Below are 25191 nucleotides of genomic sequence, written 5' to 3' on the forward strand. Positions count from 1 at the left end.
GAGGTAGACATCGGTGATGTACTCAGAGCACTCATTGGTCTCATTACTCGTCCTTTTGTCGACTCGATGGTAAAAAATACTGAGTGCACGGAATACCGGCCTTCTCCATATACTTGAAACCGGTCAAATGCATACTTTCGGAGAGGGGGGGGGGGGACGAACCCCAGAGATTTAATCCTAACTTGCTGGGCTCGTAGCCAAATTTTGGATAACCCAAACCCAATATGAACCAAACAACTGGATAGCTCATGCCACAAAAAGGCGATTGTGTATAACATAAGATTACCTTAATCGACGGCGGTTATATAACAACTGTTATGTGGCAGTTATATTCAGTATGTAACAATGTTCCTAAAGTAATACATTGAACCTGTTGACATTCAGTAGAGGGCAGTAGTGTGCTGTTTGTTTAGACTTGTAAGTTCTGGAAAGTGTTACACTGAGTTTACCCCAGAATCATCTGCTTTAGTATTCTGCAGTTTTCTATCATATTTTTCTTTAATAATACTTTAAACATTGCACATAGAATGTTACAAAAACAACAATTTGCCTCCACAACATTGAACTATAAAATTTGAAAGGCATTAAAAAGTGATGTACATAATGTGTTGATATCAACTTATGTAATATGAGGGAAATATGACGAGTGTAGTCTTACTCGGTGAAACAACGTCACCAAATCACAAATCATAAATACTGTGTTAAGCGATTAACGACACGCAAAGACTAACCTAGTGGTTAAGACCTTCGCTCGTCACGCCAAGACCCTGGTTTGATTCCCCGCATGGGTAAAATGTGTGATACCCACATGTTGTGTTCCCTGCTTATTTTTGTTACAATATTTCTGAACGCTACGTAAAACCTTACACATCCACTGTAGGCCAGTCAAATTAGCCATTTTTGGGGGGGACGATCGAAAACAATTAAGTACGGAAACTTGGCATATATATTTTTGGACCTTCCTGCATAACGTACTAAAAGTCCCCTAAAATCCCATTCGATCTAAATCCACAGTGTACGTGTAAACATGCATACCCTACAGTACTTTTTCTTCTAAGAAAATCCTGTTTTAAAAACAGAAATGCTCATAAAAGCTTCATGTATGAATATAATCTCATCCAATTTGACAGATATAATGGATTATAGTGCACGTATATGAAAATACTTTAAAAAGTAGAAAATAATTATTTGCCTCACCTGCACATTCCGTTTTCTTCTAAAAATAGATTTCTAGGAAATTGTGACCCTGGGTCTGAATTTTGGCCTGAATCTTTTTGACATGAAGTTTATTTGGTCTTATACAGACACGAAAAAATTGCCCTATGATTTATCTATCCAAAGGTACCAAATATACTGAACATCATTGAAAACGCACCACCTGTAATTTTTTAAATATGGCAATAGGATTGTTTTGAGAGTGATAATGAACGTTGGAAATCTTGTTAATAACACAAAAGACAATAAATAATTCTGTACAGTAAAGAACGGATTGCCCGAACACATCATAGAACACATAACATGACAACAACAAAATTCATGCACAACACACACGAAAAGCACAAATTGCGTGCGTAAAACATGCTGATTAGGGGTATAAATGACCGTCGGCAAAAAAAACCGTTCTCATATTAGCTGTACCTCCGCAAGTAAAGTTTATTTTGCAATGCCAAGATTGTCACCAGAGGAACGAGAACGGGCGTTAGGCATGTTGCAGGTTGGCACATCAAGCAGGATTATTGCCAGACGATTTGGTTGCCATCATTCCACCCTCATAAGACTTGCCAACAGGTACCAACAAACAGGAACCACCAGAGACCGCCAACGTTCTGGCCAGGCACGTGTTACCACCCCTCGCCAAGATCGAGACATTGTTCGGCGACATATTCGGGATCGTACGTTGCCGGCTGCCAGAACCACCAACACTGTCCAAGGCAGACATGGTTTGATCAGTGCTTCCACCGCCTTTGTGCGGCAGGATTACGGTGTCGACGCCCTTATTTTGGACCCATCCTGACTGATGGACATCGCCGTTAACGCTGACGATGGGCTGAACAGCATCGTGTGTGGTTGTTACGACGTTGGCATGGTGTTGTGTTCTCCGACGAGTCACGTTTTAACTTGCGAAATGCTGACGAATCAGGGACAGGTATGGCGTCGACGGGGAGAACGTTACCATCAGGACTTTGTTGTGCAAACAGATCGGTTGGATGGAGGAAGCATTATGGTGTGGGGAGGGATCAGTTATCATCACATAACCGCTCTGGTAGTTTGTCGTGGCAGAGTGAATGCCCTTTCCTACCGTGACACCATTCTTCAGAACAACGTCGTTCCCTTCTTTAACCAACATCAAGATCTGCACACATCCCAGCAGGACAATGCTCGAGTGCACACTGAACATGTTGTAACACAGTTTCTGGCAAACAACAACATTCCTCTACTTCCATGGCCTGCATTGTAACCAGATTTGTCTCCCATTGAACACTTGTGGGCTCTCCCGTCGCCCACAGATCAACAACCTTCGGGAACTTGAGAATGCCTTGCAATAAGAGTGGAATGCATTGCCTCACAACATTATTCAGAGACTTATCAGGTCAATGAGGAGACGTTGCACAACTTGTGTTGCTGCTAACGGTGGTCAAACACGTTACTGACTTTCGAATTTGACTCCATCTTTCTTTCACGGTCAGCTGTGTAGCTTACTTGGTTGGTAAGGAATCCATATCTTGCCACAAACCTGCCTCTTCCAAGTGATTTGAGAAGGCCTCTGGTATTACCATTCACTGAAGCAAATACAATAACAGTTTTATACAGTTTCTAGTTTGATGGACCAATTTCATTTGATGATTTGTGAGAAATCAATTCCATGTGCTTCTCACAGCATGTCTATCCTTGCTTCCATCTTTTCTCTTCAAGATAGTTTTGATAGGGTCTCGAGCAATGACATACTGAAGCATATCCACATTTCAGCCTGCTAGTTCCACGGACAAGTTTTATTTCACGATGGATCCAACAGTGTGATGTATCATATGCAGCAAAACTTTATCTCCTGGTGATATTGTCACCGTCACAAGAGGTCTAACTACCTCAGATGGACCTGCTGAAGAATTATCTGGAATATCTTCAGTTTCAGTTCATGTAAACTGTCGCAAAGATTACACTCGTGAATCTTATATTTTAGCAGCTGTGAATCCCTCACCTCAAAAGAAGGTTTTCTTAAGATCATCACTGTCAACTTTCAATTTCAAAATGAATTGCTTGTTTTATGGAGAAAATTGTTATATAGTTTCAGAGAGTAAAAAACCTAAAGACAAGAGGGATATTTTTGAAGTTCGAACGATTAGTTCCAAAGATTCCATTCTTGACATGGCTGAATATCGTGGTGATGTGTGGGGTCGAGCTGTTATTGAACGGAGATCAAGCTGCTGAAGCCAGGTATCACCATACATGTTATAAGAAATTCTATAACAGACCACGGTCTATCCGAGGGAAGGGTACACCTACAGATGAAAAACCTAGCAGAGCCTGTGATGATTTGTTTGAATTTCTGGAACAAAATGATGAATGCCAGTATTCAACAGAGGATCTCACGAGCAAACTGAGGGAATTTCATGTTGATGGTGAAATTGAATGCAGTGAAAAACCCTGAGATAAAATTGCTAGCTCACTTTGGCGATGGTGTTATCATTTCTAGCATTCGTGGAAGGAAACCTTTATTTTCGCAGTATAAATACTGGCCACAAGATCCTTAGTTATGCATGGAATTCTCAGAAGTGGGGAAACCCTGAAGAAGAACGGTTGCGCATAGTGAAAACAGCAGTGGATATCATACGGGAGGACATGAGGTCAATGCTTTGTGATACTGACCATTACACTCCTGCTGATGATGCTTTTCATAATCACATGATGAATGTGCCTAATAATCTCAGTGTTTTGGTTGAAAGGACAAATATAAGAAAGGTGACGCTGCTACAAAGCAAAGGAAGGCATCTGATATTTGTCATCAAATACTCTCAGCAACAAGAGAAAGATAATTTCTTTCTATGATAGAACTTGGTTTAGCCGTGTATATTCACCGACAAATTGGATCTAAGCACCTTCTGGATGTTATGTCAGCCGTGTTCATCATATAATGAGGCTATTTCCTATGAACATTCTGCAATGCCTGCAGATCATGAGATTGGTGAAAATGCCTTCATGCAATTTGTCTTTGACAATGCAGATTTTAATGTTCGCACACTTGATGGATATGGCACATTTTAAAGTATGGATGGAATCATGTGTGTCACACCAGGTAGTTCTATCTGATGTTGTCAAGCGTAACAAAGCTGTTTCAAAAGACAATGCCAGGTCCAAGTCAATTGACATTTTGACTTGTTCATTTCCGAGCAAGTAAGGTGTGCTTGGTTTGACTGTTGATGACATTTCACATGTCAGAAGCTGACCTCTTCTAGCTCTGTGCGTATTCTTTTGGATGCCCTTTGGATGAGTGGAGTATGGTTGAAATTGGAGGACGCTCCCTGCTGGAGTGGATACATGGAGTGTGCCTGAAGTGTTGACAATTATGAAATATCCAAAGTGATCCCATTGGCATTTGTCAACTTGCAGGCATCGAATCCAGACGCAATGTATTATGTGCTGGCATATTCTGCTGACAAATGCAGGAAACATTGACAGAAAACATGTTTTGTGACATTTGACCAACCTCTATATGAGAAAGCTGTTGTTGTAGCTTCACACCAGAACAAAAATACTCTAGCTTCAGTTGTTGTCAGACTTGATGGATTTCATCTGCTTATGTCTTTCATGGGTTCGGTCAGTTATATAATGGGTGATAGTGGATTGAAAGAGCTATGGTCACTCATCTATGCCTCTGACTCTACTGAAAAAATGTTGACAGCCCACGCTTATGCAAGAGCATTGAGGGCCTATACTCCGACACAGTTAGCAATAGCTGTTATTGCACTGCAGAAGGTCAGCCTGGATGAAACAAGTAAAGCTGTATAAGGATGTTCAAAACAACCATGTGATCCCTGATGAACGTCCAGCAATTGCAAATGTCACAAACCTTGTCGAAAAACTGACTGCAGTTATGGAATTTGAATCGTGTCAGTGCAGAACTGCCAAGTTGTGGTGTCAATATTTTGAGCAAGTTTCTTTGATACACCAGTCCATTTGAGCTGAAAGGATCAGAGACTGGGATCTACATCTTGATGCTGCCTGCAAGATGATACCATATTTTCATGCTGCAGGACATATTGCTTATGCCAAAAGTGCCCATTTGTATGTCACAGCTGAGAGGTATTATGCCCAAGGATGAATTTGAAGCTTTTACCAGGTTTGGTGGTTTTACTGTCAGGCGAAGTGACAAGATGTGGGCTGGCATCTGGACAGACATGACAATTGAACAGGTTCTCATGCGGGCGATGAAGACATCCGGTGGTTTCACTCATGGACGAGGACTGACAAACAGTGTGTTGGTGCAATGGATCTTGGCAATGCCTGGTTGTACTGAAATGATTCAGTACTTCGAAGAATTTTGTGGGACCAGATTTTGTAGTGTTGACCAGCACGTAGAACTAAGGATGTCTAGAACGGAGAGGAATACCAGTGACGTTAACAAGCTGATTGAATGGCTATCAACCCATTCTCCATTTGAACAAGGACAGGAACTGGTCTCCTTGAGTAGTGGAATTGTAGGGAAGAAGACATTACTTGCGATTCTTCACTTGCAATTGGAGATTCTGCTATGAAGAATATAAAATACACAATGCCATACGAAATACACAATGCCATTTTAGAAAGTGATCAAATGTAACATATGTTATATTTGCGATTACACTATCTTAGTAAAGTACAAATTCTAGTACTTTGGGGGTTGAGTCCCATCCGGGACTATATGAAGACTATATGACTAAATGAAGAATATAGTTGGCAAAAACTTTGGGGATCTGCATATTCCAAGAAAAAACAGAGTACTCCCCATATCTGTCATTCATACAGAATGAGGTTATACCTGTCAATACCATGCAGACTTTTTATGGCATCCTGTGCCTCATGAAAACAGATGATGACTTTTTATCCTGTTTGAAATGTGAACTTTCTCCATGTCCTCTATCACTATTCGATGAGTACTGAATGGGAAAAACAGAAACATCTGTCATGTACTCTGTCATTGATTCTGTGTCAGGCAAACAAAGCCTTCCACATGATGAGGAAGTTCCTCAAGATGCTGTGTACATAGTTGATGGTGGATACTTGCTGAGAAACGTGATATGGCCCCAAAGCAGAACATACAATGATGTTTATGATGCTTATCTGACATATTTCAATAGACACTTTGGATACAATTGCATCATTGTGTTTAATGGGTATGGCGAGTCTGTGTCCACAAAAGGTGTTGAACAGAGTCGGAGAGTATCCAGATATCTGAGCACTGATATTGTTTTCAATTCTGAACCAAACTCACTCAATCTTTAGGAGTAACAACACTTTCCACATCTGTATCTAACAAACCAGTTACTGGTAAACAAGAACACAGTGAAATCTTAAATATCCAAAATATAAACTCTCTTCCAAATGTCACTTAAAAAGCTAAAATATACAATAAATCTAAACATATAGAAAAGCATTTACTAAATTACACGCCACACATAATCGTAGCCGTAAGGAACACCCCTCCTCACAAGCACACGCATCTCACTCACATACACACACACCACACCACACCACCAACACTCAACAACATCACACCACACCACCAACAGTTAACCGCACCACACCACACCAATACTCAACCACACAACACCACACCACACCACACCACACAACACCACCAACACTCAACCACATCACACCACACCACCAACACTCAACCACACCACACCACCCATCCACACCACACCACACCACACCACACCACACCACACCACACCACACAACACCACCAACACTCAACCACACCACCAATACTCAACCACACCACACCACACCACCAACACTCAACCACACCACACCACCAACACTCAACCACACCACACCACCAACACTCAACCACACCACACCAACACCACACTACATCACCAACACTCCACACCACACCACACCACCAACACTCCACACCACCAACACTCAACCACACCACACCAACACCACACTACATCACCAGCACTCAACCACACCACACCACACCACACAACCAACACTCAACCACACCACACCACACCACACCACCAACACTCAACCACACCACACCACACCACACCACCAACACTCAACCACACCACACCACCAACACTCCACACCACCAACACTCCACACCACCAACACTCAACCACACCACACCAACACCACACTACATCACCAACACTCCACCACACAACACCACACCACACCACACCAAGTTATTTTAAATGTAGTCACGACTCCTTTCCATCAACGTACTTACAGGGATCTGGATCTGTGTATGTTTTAATATGTAAAAGAAATCACTGTGGAGTGTGCATCGTCCTTTGGCAATTAATTTAGTTGTTATAACTAGCAGTCATATTAACACATACCTGGTTTGTGCTAACATCAAATTAATATATCTCATCATCAGGCACACATGAATGCTTTGGTAAGTGATACGTTAACTTTGTCAGTTAGTACACATATGTGTTTATTTCTTCCAGGTGTGAGCTACCTGCTGACAAACATTGATGGAGTTAGAGTTGCAGCAGGGGAAAGCTGGGGATTCTACCTGCTTGATTATCCACAGCTGGGATATAACGTCACAAGGACTGTAGCGCCATACAGCGTGAATTATACTTCTGTACATCATTTTATGAGAGTGACGGTGGGTGTGGAAAGCAAGACCTTCCTTATCCATGTCTTCGGTAAGGACATGAGCATTTACGGAAACAAAGAGGTAGGACTCTTTTCGCCTCTCCCGATCTTCGCCCTCGGTTCTAGGTATGTACCCATGGTCCCTAGTATGGTCATCTACTTTCAATTGTTGGCTATCTATAGCTTGTTTTTATATTGTCTTGTCATTTATAGTTATTTTAGATTGAATTACTTGTTTTAAATGTATTTCTGTGATAATCTAGTTGTTTTACTGTCCTTTGCAGACAGGTAAGTATATTTTCTAACTTTCTTTTTATTCATTTATGTATTTACAACTTTCTTAGTCACGATATGGCGGACATACTTCCGATGTGACTTTAAATTTTAACTCACTCACTCTAGGTATGTAGTGTCCACCTGCCTGGGATCCATGGACCACGTGGTGTTAGTGATTGCTAACTACAACCGAAAGACGGACGTGGACATAACGCTGATGCTTGAGGGGAACGTCACCTATGACAACATGACATACAACGACGGAGACACGATCCACGTGAGTCTAGATGAGTATCAGACCTTCACGTTGAAGAGCGCCTATGACCTGACTGGAACTGTTATCAACACAACACGTGCTGTAGCTGTGTTCAGTGGGGCAATGACAGGAGGTCTTGTCCTATCCGTTGCCCAACTATTACCTGTACGACATCATGGGACAGAGTATGTTCTGTCTACACGTGAATATTCCGTTTTAAGGAACTATAAATACCAGCTACAGGTTGTTAGTGACCAGACTGACACTGAAATTATTGTGAACGGATCTACATTCACTTTTGGTGTCAACCGTGTGTATCGCCAATATCTCGTGTATAACAAGACACTGTATTTTAATACCACAAGACCGGTTATTGCTACCATTTGTAGGACAGGAGCAAATCTAAATTATCGAGCGTTTGTTGTTGCAACTCCGGTAAAGTATTTTTTTAACGATGCATATGTTCATTATGCATACTGTGTAAACATACTGACTAAACAACACGTAACAGATATTGAAGTATTTGGTGCTGACATGACCCCTGCTACATTGGACTGGGTGGACATCCCTGGCAGTGATTACAAAGCTGGAAAAACTTGCTTGCACGACAGTCACTTTGTCCGCTCTACCAACAGATTCGCTCTGTATGGGTTTTACTACGACATTTTCAATGGAGGCTTCCATTACCCAAACGACCCAACAACCACACGTGCTGCTGCAGGTAAGTTGTGCGATACTTTCATTCTGAAAAAGGATAAAAATTAAGCAGGAGATAAACCTACGTTGTTTTCAGTGTGAAGCTGTGGAATCTGTAGATTTATGGCTGTATTGAAATTAGAATGATGTTAGGATATTACACATTAGCTGTTGCACTGTAGTAAATACGAACAATAAGATACATTGATTTGGTGGGGAGGGAATGTGCCAGATCTGATACACATAGATGAACAGGAGTCTGTACGATGCTTTATCTACACTTAGTATGTTTTCGTGTCTAGTTTCAAATGCTTGAGAAAAACAAATATATAAATGTATGCAAGGATCTTTGGCACAAACGGTTCCATCACACCGTTGTTCAACATCTTTCACAATTTTTGTGTGACTAATTAAGGGTAATTAATACTTATGATGAGTTTTTCACATTTATAATTTTCCCTTTGAATCAAACTGTCATTACTGTGTGTTCAGGATACCTACGATGTATTGAATATTCATATGTTGATAACATTCAAAGGACATCATTTAGTTGTTCAAGTGCAGGGACAAATTAATCTCACGTTTGCCTAAATTGTTGTCATTATGTGTATCCTGGATACTTACAGTTATGTGTTTCATATTTTGAATATTCTTTTACAATTATGTAACTATGTGTTTTGTATAGTTTCGATATTTTTTCGCAGTTTGAATATTGACATGTTGATAACATTCAGGGGACATGATGAGTGAAGTGATTGTGAGTGAAGTGATGAAAGACGATGCGAGCATGTAGTTATCAATTCTATCAACTGCTGTCTATTGTACACTCTAACTACAACGTCTTTCACCCTTTGTCGCTGACCTCTCTAACCACGTAAATAATTTTCCATCATAGTTTTATCGTCAATATTTCACAAGCGTATGTACGCTATACCTCTTAAGGATTTCGCGGCCTCTGTACGCTTTACATTTTCAACACTTTATAGGACTATAGAAAAACAAGTCAACGTATAGCAAGCAAGTACATGGATACTATTCACACTTTGGTAAGGATCAAATCATGGATTCAACAGAAAACTATGATGTGGCGTCAAATCTGTTTTAAATATCTAAGCTTATTGTAAGCATGGATCCTAGGTTTCAGTATGTCATTGGATCTTGAGGAACCCATACCTGCTATTGACAGGTTTTGTGTACTTGTCAATGACTCGTTCCATGATATGCAAAATGATTGAATGGCGCCATGAAAATAATGTTTATGGTTACTCATGTATGAGGTGCATAAGGTTAGATTAAAGTGACTGTTTACCTAAAGAGGTATTACCATACTATTATTTATCCATTTTTAAATGGATACAATTTTAAATTATAACTCTACGTTTCAGTAAAGTTGTGAATTTTTTGTCATCCTTAGCAAACTGGGGCGATCATTATGTATCACCGCATATAGAAATATCACTCGATTCGGATCTTCGGTGTGGCGCGCGACCACAAGGTTGGATTAGTTACCAGTATTTTTGCAAACATGTTAGATTTTTATAAAAGAAAACCCACCCAGATACGCGAGAACATTGCACACATTTATATAACGGCCATGGTGCCATGTCATTAGATTGTAGACACGACATACTGGCTTCATTTCACTTCCATTCTCACCCGTGGATCTCTCTGCTTCGTCCTTTATGCTCTCACTTTAATTATCACTTATAAATGTTGATTATGCATGTTCAACAAATATCCCAACCGTATCGCGTGCTCTTATATAGCTGTGCTATATTTTACCATCTGCGTTAGTAGTTGAATGCTGTTATCAGGTTTTAGCAGTTTTATAGCTAAACTTTTTAAACACTTATATTAATAATTATCAGATTTTTTTATATATTAGTTCTAATTAACATCATTTATCTTCACAATCCTCTTGTCATATATATGAACAGGTGTTGCTGCAAACTAAGGTAATATGATTTATTACACTTATTCTACATCTTACATATGTATGGTACACATTACGCAGTGTTCAGACTGATGAGGGTACAGATTATCAGTGTCCGGACTGGCAGAGGTTCAGACTGATGGGGTACAGATTATCCCGGTCTGGAATGACTGGGATTCAGACTGAGGGGTAGGGGCTGAAAGGAGATTAAGATTTGCGACACCCCGAATGACGACAGTTTGGATTGTCAGGATGTTACGGATTGACGTGATCGAACTGTCGTAGGTTTAGAATACTACGGTACGACCTCACAGGGAATCTGACTGACGTTGGTCTGACTGTCATGTGTTGAGATTGATGGGTACCTGACTGACGTTGTTTCAGTTTGGTGGGGTTCAGACTGACGGGTTCCCAGAGTACAAAAGTCACAATATTTACCATTTCCATTCATATTAGCATAGCGACTAGTTTCTGTTTCCTACTTGTAAGTAAATATTCTGCGCATAGTGAGTTCCTCTCTAAGTCCCGATGTCACATATCTGTAAGTATATATAGCAATCCAGAACAGCTTTGAGAAAATTTTGAATAGTTAGATATATTTAACTGTTCCTTTTTGTTAGGTAATGATTTATAATTATACTAAAGCTTTTAATATGTTTATTTCGTTGCATAAACATGTCCCAATTATCTGTTTATCAATATTCCCTTTTCTAATTGTAGTTTATGCTATGTGTTTATAATGTACATTTTGTTTATGTTGTAGGTTCTCCGAGACACAGGCGCTTGAAAATTGAAACTTTCAAAGCTGTGATATACATTCGATGTGGACCTGACGCAGTAAAACACAACGTCCAAAGAATAGGAGTTTTTAACAATTGATGTTGATTGTTTGCTCAAAGTTTATATCATGAAGCATGTCTATGAATGTGTGTGTTTGTTTATTGTTTAACGCCACACTGAAGTGACGAACAGACAGCCGTCAATTGATGTCATGAGCATCGTGGATGACATGCATCAATCAAATTGGAAAGGGTGGATTGCTCAAGACTCAAACCCGGATCAAACAAATCACTCCATTTCAGTTGGAAGGGAGCCCAAATGAAGCTGACGAAAATCTAGACTAGTTTCATTTCGTCATTTTGCTTTGAAGACAGAGCTGAGAGGAACGACAAATAATGTGGTTCAGTGGCTGTTAGACAGAAAGTAAATAGCGGTTGCGTCATCTTAAAGAGTATTTTACGTGTGTGTATATGCGTGAGCATCTTAGTCCAGGACAAATGTCAGTTTTATAGTGCCAGCCCACTAAAAAAGTTTGCCACAGTTTAACATGAAATACACAATGCCATTTTAGAAAGTGGTCAAATTTAACATATGTTATATTTGGGATTACCTTTTCTTAGTAATGTACAGATTCTAGTACTTTTTGTCCCATCCTGGATTCGAACCAACACCCTCAGAGTCACCTCAGGCACCTAATCGCCAGCACACAAAGTCAGACGCCTAGACGCTCAGCCACCGCGGCTTCCACAAAAATGGAAGTCGTACAACTGGTAGTCTAGACTGCGGACTTTGTGTACCCCCTCTGATAAGTGTTAATTGACACGTCTCCCACGGCCGAAAGCTATGAAAAAGTACACAATACCATTTTAGAAAGTGGTCAAATGTAACATATGTTATATTTGGATTACACTTTCTTAGTAAGGTACTGCGTATTTGATAGCTTTCGGCCGTGCTCACTCACTCACTAATAATATGTATTCCCCATTGTGAACAAGTGAGTGAATGAGTTAAAATTTAAAGTCACATCGGCAGTATTTCAGCCATATCGTGACTAAAAAATTATTGTGAACAAATGCTGCACTACATCTTCACCTATAGACTAATTAACACCCTGTCATTTCTATCTCACAAATGTCCGGTGTGTCTAAGAGTTCTTATTGTATTTTAATTATCTGCAAGCTTTCAACCCAGTGTATATTGTCTCACTCCACATTCAGAAAATATCACAAAAATCACTAGTGAACACCAGAAAGATAAGGACAAACCTTTTGGATGAACAACGTCTTTATTCAGGTAATGCAACGTTTCGATACAGATTCTTGTATCGTCAAGCAGGTGACGTTTCGATTCAAATTCTTGGATCACCTACTTGACAACGATACAAGAATCTGTATAGAAACGTCGCATCACCCGAATAAAGAAGTGGTTCATCCATTGCCGTTGAACTTATCGGACTCTCCAACTAAAAATCTCTCTCAAAGAAGCAACACCAGAAAAGCGCTTCAGGATTACATAGTGTATCCATGTAGCAAATCAAACCCAGTCTTTTGGTATGACAAGCGAACACTTTAACCACGATGCTACCCTCGTGTTTGTTCAAATAACATGTACGTCTTGCACATATTATCTGTTCAAGGAGTCTGACAGTCAAAAAATAGTTTTACTTTGTATATAATTGCCTCCAACAAACGTCACATTGACCCTTTACAACTTAATGTAACAGGCCTGACGAATATTACATTTCACTTGTTTCATATCGAATATTTCATTGTGAAACTTAACCTATTGTATGACAACCAGAAGACGTGCGTACTGGAACATAACACGGTCATTACGTCAAAGGAGTGTTCTCAAATTTCAATGATATTCACATAATATGGTACCAGAAAAAGATTTCACCTCAAGTCATGTATATTTAGTCGACCAAGATCTTTTTTGTCGAGTTTTACCATAAATGGCAAGATTGAACAGCCTAAAACTAAGGATTTGAAACTGGAACTTTGTTACTTTTTACAGCAACAGCTTGCTTCTTTTAGTGAGAAACAATAGCTGAAACACTAAAGCCAGATATGCTTTTGAAATGATCAAGGAAGAAAAGTTCAATAACTGAGGTCGATTTCCTCCTTGACTCTCGCCATAAACGTCATCGTTCCAAACAAGAAGTGTGGTTGATAAATCTCACTTGAATATAACATCTATATGTGTAAGGACTAAAGTCGCCACTAGCTAAATACAAATAATAATAATACTTTCAAAACGAATCGTTATGATTATTTACACTCATGTTCTAGAACTTTTGCCGTAACTCTGCATTTAGTTTTCATAACTCGCTTCTGCCGAAACGTTAAATGTCACGTGTTATCATGAGATCACGGATAATAGCAATGATAACATGTTATCCTCGTTTCTAAAGATAGCACTTCTAGAGGAAAAATCATGTTTTTCATGACTGAAGAAATATCAAATTGTGTTTGTATCATGTTGACAAAAACACTTATCAGCAGATAGTAATGTTACTGATTCTCTTTCCGACGTCACAAGTTTACCTCAAAGCCCCGGGTATAGTGCTATTCACATGTCACTGGTCTGCCAAGCTTGTTTACGCTACTTCACCAGCACGTGTTAAAATCGTAACTAGACATATCCGTAGTTCGAGACAAGCAAAGTGTTGTTTTTTATAACATATAGTCACAAAGTGCCCGTTTTCGTAAAACAATCTTAGCGCTACGACAATCTTAGCGTCATTCCCAAATGCAAATTTGTAACCCGTGAAGATCCGGGTTAGAACTGATCTTCAGTTACACATTCTTGTCGTTAATCTAACGGGATCGGGTGGTCAGGCTCGCTGAATTGGTTGACACATGTCATCGTATCCCTATTGCGTAGATCCATGCTCATGCTGTTGATCACGGGACTGTCTGGTCCAGACTCGACTATTCACAGACCATCGTCATACAACTTGAGTATTGTCGAGTGTGGCTATAAGCAACCAACCAGCCAACCAACCAACCAACCAACCAATACAGGCTTGCAGCAATCGTCGAGCAAAGGACGTTTTGTGGAACGAGACAGGGTCAGATTAGGATTGTGATTCACACTATGAGGAAAGATTAAATAATGCCAAACTATGCTGCCATGTAAAGTAGAGGAAACTTGCTGATCACGTGTTTCATATATGCCTATTGGTCTCAGTTCAACTGTTTACTGGAAGAGGCCAATAGTGATAACACTGTACCTATAAAGGACTCGTTACATTGATACACAATGTGACTGTACAGTACAATTTATACATGCATTGTTCCTGTCGGCGGTAGTGGACAATGAATGGGCAAATATTACTCTTACATCTGGCAAGGCCTGAATAAAGCCTTCTAAACGTTTTAAGGTAGACACGTGGAGAAATGTTCGTGATGTGACTCACCAGTGACAATAAAGATGTCCCGTGTGATTTCCTATTTTGACTTGTACTATACTTACCAATTAGTTCTGGGTGAACAATTGATTAGCCTTTGCATGTGTTTATGACAAGTGCGCTGTTTGAGCAGGATACGCTCACCTTTTCGGGAACATTTGGTGTCATCAACATTTGATAGGGATTGATAAATAGCACACGCTCACATGAAGTCGAAATCGTACAACTGACTGTTTTTGGCAAATATTCCTTGTGGATGTGGAGATTTGCTGCGTTAGCCATCCAGCGTGTCATGCATCCATTCTATTACAATAAAGAAGCTCGACTCATTACAAAGCTTCATCTTTACATGGGTTATATAACTCGACGCCAAAACAAGTGTTCGGTTTGGAAATTTTGTGTGAAGTTACTGATATGGAGATGATGACGTCACTTCTGAAACGCAGCAGTTGTAGATGATGGTTTCGAGGATTTATCAGGGTAGGATAGACACATAATACCCTGTCTGATCGAGGATGGATGTTGTTTCTATGGGTGGTGTATACCCTGTTTTCACAAGTTATACTTAACAACGTGGTGTCCAGCACTCTCAATACACATCCAGTGCGCTGTTTACAATATTTTTATATTTGAATATTCTTATTTGCTACCATACATACAAATTCTCAAAACAGTTACTGTCCTTCTGTTAATTTTCAACATGAAAGTTGAGATTGATAGTACGACGTGCCGTTGAGATTGACATCCAGTGATCGAGGGGGAAAATGTCAGCGCCTATGAGCATGTACTTGATACATGGATATGTGCGCTTCAAAATATCCTATAATAATAATTAAAGTTGTGGAAACAATTTGATGACAAATCATTCAATATCGAAACACCATGTTCCCTCTGCGACACCTGTGGCACTGCCATGTAAGCAACAGGAATTCACTGAACAGAGTTGTGTACCTTGGTCCACCAGGAACCAGTGATCCTGATTAACCCCGATTTTGTTTCTAGGTGTGTCAGAACCAGACCCATGCTCGTTGCTTTCACCAAAGTGGTAAACGTTGAACACTTGCCAGGAAAAGCAATGACACGGTGTATACATAGGTTATTCATACAGTTGTATTTCAATATCCTTATTTGGCTAACAGTTGCTCGAGCTCACGTGATGTATGTTTGTGTATCTTAGAATAAAATAAATACGTCAATACCGTGATAAAATAGATTCAAATCAACTCTTACAAATAAATATTTCAACAATATCACTTCACAAAACTGCCTGACCAATTGCTAACGCACCAAAAGTATAGTCACACCGTTTTGTTCAATAAAGGCAGCAACAATGTCAACTAGGAAACAGTATTCCACATATACAATCTCGGGATTCAATCCTTTTACAACCAACATGAATAATATGAGAGATTTTGTCAAGTGTATGCTTATTTACCAAAGCTAGTTCCCAGAGTCTGCTTGGTTTACACAAACTCTCAAAAGGATCACAGACTCTGGATTTAACAACATCCTTCCATTGTCAGTGCCTACAACAGTGTTCTCCAACACAGAACATACTACACAGAAAAGTGTTCCTGAGTTTACTGGACACTAACACCCACCTAACACTACAAACGCCCCTCGACCCATTAAATAACACTCAGACTTTCAAAGCCATTGGTACATTTCTAATCAAAACCGGTCTTCCAGGTCGCACAAATTATACTGGACAAAATAGGTTAGGGATATTTGTGTTTTTATAATTGATATGTTATTAATGTGTTTTTGAATAAATAGATCATTATTCATAATTTCAAAATTTACATATATCCCTAACTATTTTTGTCCAGTATATAACATAACCTGCAATCAAAGAAGAAAACACCAGATAAACCAATCACATTTAGGAATGCCTCATAGCGTATCGAATTCGTCTATGTATGTTTTATATATGTATGTGGTGGAGTAATTATCGTCGTTTGACAATCAATAATTGAAGTCTTTTAGAAAGCAATCATGTTAGCACATACCTGTTCCTCAAAGCTGTCGTAACCCTAAGATGATCGTAATCCCCATATTTTAACATAGACTTACGACAGTCGTAGCGCTACGGTCGCTTTGAGGTACGGAGCCCTAGTTTGTATACACATCAAAATAATGTGACACACAAAATGCTTTGGCGAGTGATGTACTGACAATGTCAGTCGTAAGAAGCATGTTTGCACCGTTGTTATCCATTCTAAGCACCTTCTAACAAACCATGTCAATTTCTCCCAGGTGTGAGCTATCTGCTGGCACACATGAATGCAGTTGATGCAGTAGCAGGGGAAACTGGGGATTCTTCCTGGTTGATCTTCCACAGCTGGGATATAACGTCAAAGGACTGTAGCGCCATACAACAGAAATTATACTGCCTTAGTCGGGGCGGTAACGTTAACTACGGGTGTGGAAACCAAAACTGGTGTCATCCACGTCTTCGGTAAGGACATCAGCGTTTACATATACCATTACTTTGTCGTCTTTACTCCCCTCCCGATCTCGGCCCTCGGCTCCAGGTATGTAGTGTCCACCTGTCTGGGTTACACGGATCACGTGGTGTTAGTGATTGCTAACTACAACCAGAAGACGGACGTGGACATAACGCTGATGCTGGAGGGGAACGTCACCTATGACAACATGACATACAACGACGGAGACACGATTCACGTGAGTCTAGGGGAGTATCAGACCTTCACGTTGAAGAGTGCCTGTGACCTGACTGGAACTGTTATCAACACAACACGTGCTGTAGCTGTGTTCAGTGGGGCAATGCAAGGAGATTATGTCAGAGCCGTTGCACAACTATATTACCTGTACGTCATCACGGGACTGAGTTTGTTCTGTCTACACAGGATTTATCCTCTGCAAGGGGCCCTGCATACCAGCTGCAAATTGTTAGTTACCAGTTCGACGCTGAAATTATGTTGAACAATGGATCTACATTCTCTCTTGGTGACAATCCAGTGTATAGTCAAAACCTCGTGTATAACGAGACACTGTATTTTAATACCACAAGACCCGTCATTGCAACCTTGTGTAGAGTCGGCGCACTAATACACTACCATGGGTTTGTTGTTGTAACTCCAGTTGAGTATTTTAATAACAATGCACATGTTTATCATGCAGAATGTATAAACATACTGACTAAACAACACGTCACAGATATTGAAGTATTTAGGAGTGGCATGACCCCTGTTACACTGGACTGGATGGACATCCCTGGCAGTGATTACAAAGAGGGAACAGCTTGTTCTTACAACAGTTACTTTGTCCGCTCTACCAACAGATTCGCTCTGTATGTTTTTACTACGATATTACCACAGGAGGCTACCAGGAGGCTACCAGGCTACGATATTCTGATTTTTGGAAAAGAAAAACATTAAGCAGGAGATATACATACGTTGTTTTCAGTGTAAAATTGTGGAATCTGAGGATTTATCGCTTTATTGGAATTAGAATCTAGTTAGATAACGACACATTAACTGTTGCTGGGTGTCAGAAATATGACATATATATATATTGGTTTCATATGTAGAAGAGGGCGTGTGCCAAACATATTTAATACACATAGATGAACAAGAGTCTCTACGAGAAACATACAAGAAATATATTTTGAGTATGATTTCATGTGTCATTCCAACTGCATGAGCGAAGAAATATATAAATATATAATGGGATCTGAGACACGAACGGCTCCACTTCAACATTTTTCAATAATGTTATTAACATTAAGTTCGATGGACAATTAGAACCATTCATGCTTAAACTGTGGTCATTATGTGTGTCCTGAATAATTACAAAGTTTTTTTCCACATTTTGAAAATTCTTTAATATCCAAATATCCGTCACTGTGTGTGTCCTGGATACTTACGATTTGTTTTTTCAGATTAAATATTCATATATTCAGGGTCCTCATGAGTGAAGTGTGTTTGTGTGTGGAGTAATGAAAGAGGATGGATTACTTTCAATTCTGTCAACTTCTACTTCAAACTCTTACTCCAACGTCTGTCGCCCTTTGTCACTTACCTCTAACCGAGTTTTGCGTCTGTCTTTTTATCGTCAGTGCTACACCGGCTTATCTACGAAAGCCTAGCCTCTCTGAATATATATATAATTTTGATAGTAACAAACAAACCCATATAAATTGAAAAGAAGTCCCAGGGAGACCAGAGATTCCTGAACCTCAGGAAATCTAGACTTGCTTCATTAAGGGCTTTAGCATTCCAGAGCAATATATTTAATTATATAACTGTTGGACAATAATGACATATAATAATAACAAATGATACTCATCCCCAAAACCATGAATTAGCTCAGATAGTTCACAAAAATTGCAAAATGTGTAATTCCTATTCATATTGGCATAACGGGCAGTTTCTAGTTTTAACTTGTTAGCAAATATTCAGAGCATACTGTGCACATGTGAAATGTCTAGGTACATTTGGTAACCGAAAATAGCGCTGATATTACCATGAAGATAACGTCACAGGCATATAGACAATTTCTTTCTTATATGGTATTATTTTAAGTTACATTCATTTTTTCGGATGTTTCATGTCTTTGACTAAAAATTGCCTGATTATCTGTCCACCAATATCCCTTCTCTTGTTGTAGTTAATGCCATATGTTTATATCGTACATTTTGTTGTAGGTCTCCAGGACAAGTCGCGCTTGAAAAGTCAAAACTTATCAAGCCGTGACACACATTCTATGAGGACTTATGAGAATAATTTTATCCATTGATTACTATAAGATTAAAACATTTCTATGTGAGTTTCTTGGTTATTTTACGCCGCAGATAATCCAGTGATTGACATCCTTTGCATCTATCTAAGCACATGGCACACGATGGCTGCATCAACCCAGATAGTGAGCCTACACTGCTCAAGACCCAGACCTAACCTCGTATCTTGAAGTGGATATGCTTGTTTCTATCGAAATATAAGTTTCTCTCGTCAAATAGAATAAATCAACTTATAACGAATTTGGAAATGACATATCATCATGGTAGGTAGGCACGGATAGCCCAGTGGTCTGTGGCGCTAGAATTCGCCAGTGTCCAGTGTCCTACAAGAAACTTATGGCCGTGGGTTCGAATCCCTGATTATGTTTCTGAGTTGGCTTAATATGCAACAAATGGTACACGTGGGTTTCACCATAGTTGTAAATATCTAACACCTTCATCACTTCGGACTTTTTCCACAGCAAGCTGAGAAGCCGTTATATAACTGAAATACCGTTGACGACGGAGTGAAACCAAACTCACTCTCCAGCCAAAGTGGAGGATCAGCCATTGTGAGCTGTATCATGGCGGCCGCTACACTCGGCATTCCAGGGCCACGTTTCACAAAGCTATCGTAGCTACGACTGCCATACCTATTTTACTATAACATTGACTTACGACAGTCGTAGCGCTACGATAGCTTTTTGAAACGGGGCCCTTTGACCAAGAGCTACGATACCGGCCTACTGGGAGAGGCAATCAGTCAGGAAGTCTGCTAGATTTGTTACACGCTTGTGAGGGCGTATTAGTCGTTACTAATGTCGTCTTTATAGAGTTGAACCACTGAACTAGTATGCAGCAGTTTTAACATGAATACTAGTATCCTACTCAGAAACTGTATACTGACTAATAAGAACGAGGATCATTTCATGGATATACAACTTCTTATTCTGTGAAAGGCGACGTTTCGCCGTAGATGCTAATGTTATTGACATCACTTGATTGACATTAGAATCTAAGTCCAAACGTCGCCTTTCCCAAAAGAAAGAAGTTGCATATCCATAAAATTATCATTCTCCGTTACCTCAACTTCTAAATGTCCTTGAAAGAATTGCATACTGACTCTCAGCGGACCAGGATTTGCTTTTCCCCCTTAATGCTGAGTTAAACGTCTAATGGTATTAGGCTTCCTGAGATCAAACCATGGACTTTCAGCTATCCATGCAGACGTTCTATGTGAGTGAGTGAGTGAGTTAATATTGCCGCCATAGCAGCAAGAGGCAATAGACGGTATTCTCAGTGTGACTGGCGTCATTGTTGCCCGATAGGAGACAAGGATTGGTTTTTGGTTCAAGTCTCTTTTTTTGTCAGAAAGCAGAATCACCTTCAATGAAGAGCATATATTTGGCTTAAAGGGTAAACATAATAATCCTTTGAATGTTGTTATCATGATAACAAAATCTCTCCTTTACAAATTTAATAGGAAAATGACTAAACCAAGCTTTTTAACCTTTCCCCCAAACATAGTAAGATATTATGAAACCTCAAAGTTTATTGCATATTCAAATTGTAACTTTCATGCTTTCTGGTCTTCTTTCCATTTACTGTTTAGAAATCGTCTACACTGATTCCTGAAAAATGAATACATTATAAAACTATATATACATATATGTATGTGTATATGGGTGTATATGTGTATATGGGTGTATATGTGTATGTATATGAATGTGTATATGTATTGTATATGTGTATGTATGGGTGTATGTATGTATGTGTGCATGTATGTATGTATGTATGTATGTATGCATGTATGTGTGTGTGTATGTGTGTATGCATGTATGTAGTATATGTATGTATGCATGTATGTATGCATGTACACACGACACTGATCTTCTCCAACATGTTTCACTCCTATCTTCAAAACACGTTGGAGAAGATCCGTATCATGTGATTATTTCAGATACTTCTTCTTATATATGTACTACTGTACGCTCCGTATTCTCATCACTTTCTTTATATATATATATATATATATATATATATATATATATATATATATATATATATATATATATATGCGTATGCAGATATATATGTGTATGTATGTATCAATATGTGTATGTATATCTGTGTATTTATGTATGTGTCGCTGAGACATTTACAACAATAGCCATAAAGTCTGCGGCACACTTAACTTATGAATGTTCAGAATGGATGTAAAAATGTAACTTCAAAAGATGGACATTAAAAAAGTCTCTTTTTTATTGTACATCATTGTTTCCAGGCGGAACGTCAGGTGGAATCTGTTTGCAAGGACTCTCAAAGAAGACGAAACGAGAATTGTGCCATTTCAGGAAATCTGGATATCAACGTTTCTCTTAAAGATTTCTGTCCTTATGCTCACATATTGTCATAGTTCCACATACGATTAAGTAATACAAACGTCACTTTACTATCAACTACATTTTAGCAGTCCATCGTTCACACCTTTTAACTTCCGTGTACCACAACATGAGGAGAATGTCATGGGGTCTACACTGCCAAAAGTGGAGCCTGTACAGTCTTGACAGAGAACGTTCAGACCTACCACCACATTAACTAATCCAAGTGGGGCTTTCAGGGGGGACATGGAGGATGAGAAACTGTCCCCACCCAAGACGCCCTGTTACGACGTAAATTGTAATAACGCGGTAAAATGTAATAAACTGCGGCAAATTGTAATAACACCGCGGTAAATTGTAATACCGCGGTAAATTGTAACCGCAGGGGTTATTACAATTTGCCGCAGTTTAAGTTATTACAATTTGCCGCAGTTTTTATTACAATTTACCGCGGCTCAGTTTTTACAATTTACCGCGTTTTTTATTACAATTTACCGTGGTATTACAATTTACCGCGGTGTTATTACAATTTGCCGCAGTTTATTACATTTTACCGCGTTATTACAATTTACGTCGTAACACGCCCGTCGTTGTTCATTAAGGATTCGAATAACAACAACTGTTTTAACACAAGTCACTGCACCTTACTAGTCGCCCCTAAGGACCATGGTGAGATCCACTCACAAAATTCCCGCTGGACCAGGTACTCTAATGACTGACATCAACATTCAACTAAGCAAATAAAATTCGTTGATGTCCAATCAACCAAGTCAATGAGAGTGTAATGACAAATATAGCATATGTTACGTTTGACCCCTCCCATGATGACTTTGTGTGATCATCATAAATCATAGCTTCGTAACAACAAATTTGCCTTCATGGCACAGTGTTACAAAATCATTTCAAAATCAGACTAGACATAGAGTTCCACATGTCAACACCAGAGATGAAATCTGTTCATTTCATCAGAGAGAGCAATTGTAGCAAACGTAGCTTCAGTCACGACCATGACTAGATTTACCTTAATAGATAGTGTGATCAGGTGTTATCGATGAGGAAAAGCTATCCGGTAAATTTGGCATCACCATACAATAAATACACAAATGAGGTCACCTAGCAGAAAGTACATTTTAACTCCACACATCACTGCGAGGTGTGCTAGCTCAATCAGCTGCTGACTAACGTTCCCACTAATATTGCATGGTGTTTGGCTGAATATGGCTGATTCCGTTCCCACAGAAAGTTGCATAATGCTCTGCACAAAAAGATAAACTGGACATTTACACTGACACCGTAGTAATATACAGTGTCTACACTTACTTCATCGAGCGAATTAGCTGAGTGTGTTTTCGTTCTATAAATACATCTTAAAAGTCAACGCAAGGGTATAACCAGTATCTGAAATCGACAAAAACAGACATAATTGTAGCAGGCTGAATAATACAAAGTGCTCAAAGACAATACAATTGGTTCTAATATATGGTATTTATGGTGAGGGTAATAATCTGCATTCCCTAATTGTGAACAAATGCTGCACTACATCTTCACCTGTATACTATTTCTGTTGTGTTGAAGACTTCTTATTGTATCTTAATTATCTGGAAGCTTTCAACCCAGTGCATATTGTTTCACACCACATTTAGAAAATATCATAAAAATCACTAGTGAACTTCAGAAAGATAAGGACAAACTTTGTGGTGATGCGACGTTTGAATACAGATTCTTGTATCGTCAAGCAAGTGACGTTTCGATTCAGATTCTTGGATCAGCTGCTTGACAAGGATACAAGAATCTGTATCGAAACGTCGCATCACGCAAATAAAGAGTTGTTCTTCCATTGAGTTTGTCCTTATCTGCCTCGTAAACTAAAATCCTACCAGCGCTTTATGATCACATAGTGAAATTATTGGCAAGTCCAACCCAGGCCATCGGTATGACGAGCGAACACTTTAACCACGATGCTACCTTTGTGCTTGCTTAAATACCACGTACGTCTTGCGCATGTTATCTGTTCAAGGAGTCTGACAGTTAGGGAATAGTTTCTCTTTGTGTATAATTACCTCCCCAAAACGCCACATTAACCCTTTACCACTCAAAGTGACAGGCTGGAACAATATTACATTTTACTTGTTTCAAATGGATTATTTCATTGTGAACCTTAACCTATTGTATGACAACCAAAAGAAGTACCCGCTGGAACATAACACGGTCAGCACGTCACATGAGTGTTCTCAAATGTCAATAATATTCACACAATATTGTTGTAGAAAAAGATGTGATTTCAACCATGTACATTTAGTCGACTAAGATCGTCTATTTTCTCGAGTTTCACCAAAGTGGAAGAATAGCCTAAAACTAAGGACTTCAAGAATGAAAACTTTTCACATTCAGAGTATCTGTAACAATACCGTAACAGTATTATTCTGGTTTCAAGATAGGGAAATAACTCTAAATGAGGATTGTTGACGTTTGTTGAAATCTCGGTAACAACTTTTCTCGTAAAGATAACTGTCCTGTGAACCACTTTAGGTCACTCAAACGCATTTTTAACAAAGGATTCTAATCGTACCAAATGATCAATGGTACAACGATTTTTTCTGAAACCACATTGAATATTTGTTATAAGGTTATTGGTTTCGCGATACCATGTTAATCTATTGTTTACCATTCGGTCCATGGTTTTACAAACACAACTCGTTCAAGAAATTGGTCTATAATTAGATGGATCAGTATGATCCCATCCAGGTTTTGAAATTGGGACTACAATGGCATCACGCCAGGAAGTTGGGAAATTCCATATTGAGTCAAAGTCATATTGAGTCAAAGATATTTAGAAGTGTGTCCAAACATGATGCAGGTAAATGCTTCAAGAGCTGATAGTGTATGTTATCA

At 39.3% G+C, this 25191-nt stretch overlaps 1 protein-coding gene and 3 long non-coding RNA genes across 5 annotated transcripts in view; 2 read left to right on the forward strand and 2 right to left on the reverse strand.

Moving 5' to 3' along the window:
* LOC124264500 overlaps nucleotides 1-18000 on the forward strand; it is a 33036-nt gene extending 15036 nt beyond the window's left edge. Inside the window, exons 2-3 of the long non-coding RNA XR_006895153.1 lie at nucleotides 8227-8489; nucleotides 17975-18000. This is a non-coding gene — a long non-coding RNA (uncharacterized LOC124264500). The remainder of the gene's footprint in view (nucleotides 1-8226; nucleotides 8490-17974) is intronic.
* Nucleotides 1-25191, forward strand: part of LOC124264491 — a 239662-nt gene that overhangs the window by 44279 nt on the left and 170192 nt on the right. The window lies entirely within an intron of this gene.
* LOC124264499 overlaps nucleotides 1-25191 on the reverse strand; it is a 125623-nt gene that overhangs the window by 11415 nt on the left and 89017 nt on the right. The window lies entirely within an intron of this gene.
* On the reverse strand, nucleotides 10342-21952 carry LOC124264496. The gene is made up of 3 exons (XR_006895149.1): nucleotides 21845-21952; nucleotides 20858-20862; nucleotides 10342-10353 (listed from the first exon to the last, which is right to left on the reverse strand). It is a non-coding gene; the product is annotated as an uncharacterized LOC124264496 (long non-coding RNA).

Source organism: Haliotis rubra, unplaced genomic scaffold (assembly GCF_003918875.1).
Source record: "Haliotis rubra isolate DU_JTF1 unplaced genomic scaffold, ASM391887v1 Scf928, whole genome shotgun sequence".
Classification (NCBI taxonomy): domain Eukaryota; kingdom Metazoa; phylum Mollusca; class Gastropoda; order Lepetellida; family Haliotidae; genus Haliotis; species Haliotis rubra.